Raw genomic sequence first — 6,047 nt, 5'->3', positions numbered from 1 at the left:
TCATAAGAAAGCCTTGGATGTTAGCTTATTGGATTTAGGGTTATTAAGACAAAATAGACAACAATACAAACAATAACATTTATTGATTTAACATCTATAACACTTTATTGATGACGGTCAATTAATAAAATTTATTATTTATGAGTTTTAGGGTATAAAACCCAACAAAAACACCTCTCCCTCCAATCAACATCCAACAAACAGCTCAAGCAAAACAATGGGCCACTCTATTCGCAGAAAGAGAAAACCACACAAAAGATAGCACATGGGCAGATGAAGCAAAGGCCTCGATGTCCTTAACAAAACCTGAAAATTTAGATAAGTTTTGATTCTTATGATCTAAACATGGCATTAATAAGATCAACAAAATCAGACTCAACTGTGATCGGGGGAGAGGATCCATGAGCAAAACTATCAATGAAGATGTTCAAACCTTTAACCACAACAAGGGCTTCGAGGATTTTAATGGGCCATTTAAACCGCACCCTATCACAGTCAGCAAGAATGAGAGATTCAAAGGGAGTCACGAACCACCCAACTAATCCCACCAACATCCTCACGATCACACCACGAAGTGTCTGAGTTAAACTTCTAAAGCCCATCATCAGGCGGTGTTCAAAGATCTTGAATCACCGGAATTTCCCTCCTGTTCGGGGAAAACCCAACCCCGTTGATCCTAACAAACTCCTCCACGTACAAAGAGATCCTATCCAGCAACGCGCTTCTAACCAGAGACTGGCTACTAGACATGATAAAATTCCTGCAGTTCCACATATCCCACAGAAGAATGGCTACGATATCCCAAGCAATTGCGGTGTGATCACAGTGCTAATCGCTTTGCCGGTTGCTCCCCAAGGTTATGAAGGAATCGAATTCCTCGTAGAATCGTGTGAACACCACACAATTTGAATTCAATTTATGTATAGTGAAGAAATTAAGAAGAATGCAAACATGCTTTAAATAACAGGATAAACATACAAGAAGCCTAAGCATGCTTTCTACAGAAAAATTAGAGAAGAGCAAGCTCACCTTTGACAAAGGTTTTGCCAAGAATCTTGACAATTCACGACTTCGATCTTCTTTAATGGAGAAAGGCGTTGACACATGACTGCATTTCAATGCTTCAACTGTTTCAGTACGTGGAAGAACCTTCTTTCTTAGCAGAGATAAGCCTTGAGCGGTCAGACCAATTACAATCGATTCGCTTCATCGTAAGGGGCAAAGAGAAGCAGTTTTGCTACTAAGAAAGCGAACGGTCCCTCGCCCTGTTCGGCATCCTTTCCAGAGTTTTTGTTTGTGTTCCACCGGGCTACTTTCATATTAGAGCATAAAGATACTTTTTCAAAGTGAAACAAAAGCAAAGGCCAAAAAAGAGGCTTAAAACGCATTTACATCCTCTCGGAATATGTAATACTCGATTCTCGGAATCGGCATTTTCCTATGAGTGCAAGATTGCCATTGTGTGGTCCTCTATTTACGTCCACTAAGAAAGCCCGTTTCGTGGATACTTGATTCTCGAAATCGATGTTGCATTTTCATGAGCGCAAGATGGCCGTTGTGCGGTCCTCTGTTTACACACCTTAGGGGTGGTCCCCCTCTCCCTATTGGTCGAGCTGCTTCGCCCCTCTCCCTATCGGTCGGTCCCAGCTCCCCACTCAATTAACAACAGCTTTTCTAAGAATTCTTCACGAAATTTTCCTTCAGGATCACGAGCAAACTTTCTATAGAACCACTGGAACTATTCCTCCAAGAAAGACACCATCAAACAGTAACCTTTTTTAAGGGAACAAGAAATTTGGATGTGTGGGCTCCAAACGTTTTTGCCAGAGGGAATTTTTCCAGGGATGTTAAGAGAGTGAGAGATTTATGAGTTTTCTTGCAAAGAGTTATCTGTGATTTTCCAAAAAATCACAGATAAGAGAAAAGGGAGGGAGAGGGAGTTACGGTAACTCCCTTTCACGATCTGCCATCATAAGTCCCCTGAAGTGGGGAGTTATCATTTATATTATTAAAATAATATAACATGTATGTTATATATTTATTAAATAACAAACCATATAACTCTCTCTTATAACCTATAGTTTTAATATGAATCATATTCATATTAAATTTTAACCTATAGTTTTATACAAATCTTATTTATATAAATAATATTTGAATCTCATTCAAATATTTTTCTCTCACATATTATATAGTTTAATTATAAATCATATTTATAATTAACTATATTTCTGTAATACATCAATATACATTATACATTATATTAAACTTATTAATATAATTAATTACTTAAATTCCCATAAATAATTTGAACAAGTCAAATTTTTACAAAAACAATTATTTCTTATTTTTATCCTTAGTGAGCTAACAATGAGACCTTATGGACCTACAGATTAGAAGCTCAAATGATACGAGATTAATCAACTAAACTCTTTAATTGGATTAATCAAAATTCATTAACTACTTGTCACTCCACTAAAGATCAATAATAGCACTCTTTACACTATAGATATATTTTTGTATCTATTGAATATAACCAATCAACAGTAAGTTGACCCTTCATAAATTGTTCGTAACTACAGCTACTCCTATAGTTACATCTAACTCATTAAATGCCATTGATTTCTCTAATGAACAAACAGTTTATAGTCCAACTATAAGCTAACCCCTCTCAGACCAATGAGAGGGTGAAGTCTCATTGTTCAAGACCTGCAATCAGCTATTAAGGGAGCAATTTATCTACTTTTCCTGTCTACCGAAATGAGGGATTTCCATCTTGTGTAGCTGTGTTCCTAGCTCCCTACTCGAACAAATCTCTAAAATGGTAGGCATATTGAGTCAGTGAAGTAGGTCACTCTCACCATACAGATCAAAGGATTGCCCTCATAGACAGAAGTTCACAACTCATTCAAAATTAAGGTCAAATCACCTATAGTCATCCTAGTGAAAAATTAGTTTCTATAAACAACGGTGTTATACTGAGAAACGAATCATTTCGTTGTCTAGTCTTGTATAAACTCTTTATACAAGATACCCCTACTCATATGTCTCCACACGAATAACATGGATCATATCGTCTGTGACACTTACAATTCATGTAACAATTACAAAGTAGGTCGTATCCACAGTGTCACCAAGATAAGGCACCCAACCTTAAGCATATACTGCCGACCTTTTAGGTTATTACTTGAACATGATCCACTTGTATGTCTACCACATATTGTTTAAGTTAAATTAAAAAACCTTGGATCTTAGTTTATTGGATTAGTTAATGCTATCTAAATGTCAAATAAAATACTTCTTATTTTATTAAATAAAAAATTTGTATCTACAAATTACAAACTACAAGATCCATGAGATTTAGAACACTAAATCTAACTAGTTAACGAAACTTCTAATTTCATGCGTGCACTTATTGGAAAATGGATTAAAATCAATGAAAATTATGCTTAAAAAACAGTCGATCTAGAGGAAAAACCTATGAATAGGAAAGCCAAAAATTTATCTATCCCCTTCTTTTCAAAACTAAGAGTTGGGAAAGGTAAGATCAATTTCCAAAAACAAAATACCGTTTTGAAGTTAATTTTAAAGACGACTTTAGAATTAATTGAAATTAATTATTGGAATTAATCACCATCAATTAATTCATGTCTTTTCTTTTGCAATGTTAGTCATTCCCAATAATCCCCCATGAATGACTAGTATAGCAAACAAAAAAATTTATAAAATCTGTTTTTTAAGCAAAGTTAGGAGATCAAACTTAAACATCAATGTCTTGACGATTTGAATTGATGCATAGTGAAATGGGGCAACAACTTTGTTAGAAATGGTGAGTTACCTCTTGAACTTTCAATAACTAACACGTTTTATTCCTTAAGTTTCCATTGATTCCGCAATAAAAGCATGCTATTTAAAGCCATGCGCTTAGAACCTCGGGTCAACGTGAAAGCTAAAAAAAAAACCCTTACACTTTTTCATAGAAGACGATCACACCTTCACAATCACGTTCATTGCTTCATCAAGTCTATCGCAATAGACTACTAAAAAACTGAGCTACAAAGACTTCACATCTAGACCATACCAAGACCAACTTCATCAAGTCTGTCAAAGAAAAACCACTTAAAAACTGAGCTATGAAGATTTTATAATTATCCATCTAGTCTATACCAGGACCACCCAAAGGAAGGGCTTTGGAATTTTTAAATGTTTTAGTTCTGTCCATCAAGTTCGTACTAGGACCACCTAAATGAAGGGCTATGAACCATCAAGTCTATTGTAATAAACCACCCAGATAAAGGTCTATAGACCACTATAAGGGTTTGAGTCTCATATTTGTTGAAAATTCTAGAATTACTCTCCTTGTTAGGCCTTCGGCAAGAGGATCTGGTGAGTTCCTCTTAGATATCACAAACTTCAAGAAGATAATTTCTTCTTTCAACAATTGCTTCACAATTCCATGTCTAAGGTTTTTTGCCATTATACACACTATTCTTGGCAATTCCTATGGTCGTCTATCAATCACAGTGCAAAGTGACTGGTACTGATGCCCCTCATAGTGGTACATCTCCGAGTAGGCTTTTAAGCGACTCATACTATTGCCCCCTACAATGATACATCTCCCAATAGGCTTCTAAACCACTCATATTGATGTCTTGCTAATTCTAGAGAAATAAATTCACACTTCCATGCAGTAGCTCTTTTACCCAATAAGAACACATATCTACTAGTAAAGCTTACTTCGTCATTCTAAGTTACCCAGCTTGCATACACTACCTTTCTAATATGGCAAAAACATATTAAAATACAAACAGTAATCTACTGTACCATTAAGATACCTTAACAAATGACGAAGAGAAATTAAATGATCTTTATCAGAATTATGTATATATCTACTCAATATTCTCACAATATATGTAATAATAGGTCTAGTATAGTTCATAAAAAACATAACACTTTCTATAATCTTTACATATCAAACTCTATCTTCCTTATTTTTATTAAGACTCAAACAAGTATCATAAGGTGTTTTTATAGGAGCGTCATCAAACTATAAAATCTCTTTAACAGTTTTCAATGTGTGATTGACATAAAGAATTTTCAGTAACACTAAGCATCACATTAGCCTCACATAAATCTTTCATTTCAAATTGTGAGGACATAAATAACTTAGTATCATTACTTACATCTATGTTTGTATCAAAGATCAATATATCATTAATATACAAATAGATAATCACACAATCAACTCAAATAAATTTGAGTAAACTAATGCGTGGACACAAGCATATACATCGGAGTAATAAATCTCAAAATAGGGTATCGTCCGCAGGGACTGGCATGAGCAATTTTTTTTTTCTAAGCTTAGCTATCAAAATTCTTCATCAATTTTGTCCAGTCAACCAAAAGATGATTTTTATCGATGATTACAAGGAACAAAAATTCAATCACACAAAAACATAATTAAGAGTGAAACTAATCCAGTGTGTTGTTTCAATTAGGAAGTACAATGAGTTATGACATGCAATTGATTGAATCGATAGACTGAGGTTAGAAGTTCTAAAATCAGGAAATCCTCTCTTGAGCTCAAACCATCATAATAATTAACCATCGACTTGGATCTCTTCTATCGCTTGATTAGTTACAACATTAAGACCCTTCAATCGCACCCCTTATTATTCTAAATTCATTCTCATACAATTTCAAATAAAAATCTAAATAATTGGGTCCAAGGAATTAAATTCTCTCTCGAGACATCTAATTAACTTAAGTTCATTCAATTAATGGCCAGTTAAGCAAAAAGCATTAGGCATAATCAATTTAGAAATCTATACAAAATCAATCAATTGTAAATTCAAATACTCAAAGTAACATCCCTAAAATCCACAAACACCCTAGAAACAGAGTTTAGCCACACATGACTCTAACAACAATAATCAACAAATAATCAACCATCATGAGAAAATAATAATATAAATGTAGAAAAACGATCTCCCTTCAATAGGATTGAATCCCAATCACGATCTTCTTGACTCTCGCCACGAATTTCG

Source organism: Benincasa hispida, chromosome 9 (assembly GCF_027475165.1).
Source record: "Benincasa hispida cultivar pf3 chromosome 9, pf3_genome.v1.1, whole genome shotgun sequence".
Classification (NCBI taxonomy): Eukaryota; Viridiplantae; Streptophyta; class Magnoliopsida; order Cucurbitales; family Cucurbitaceae; genus Benincasa; species Benincasa hispida.
The sequence above is the reverse complement of the archived record's forward strand: the minus strand, read 5'-3'. Positions refer to the sequence as shown.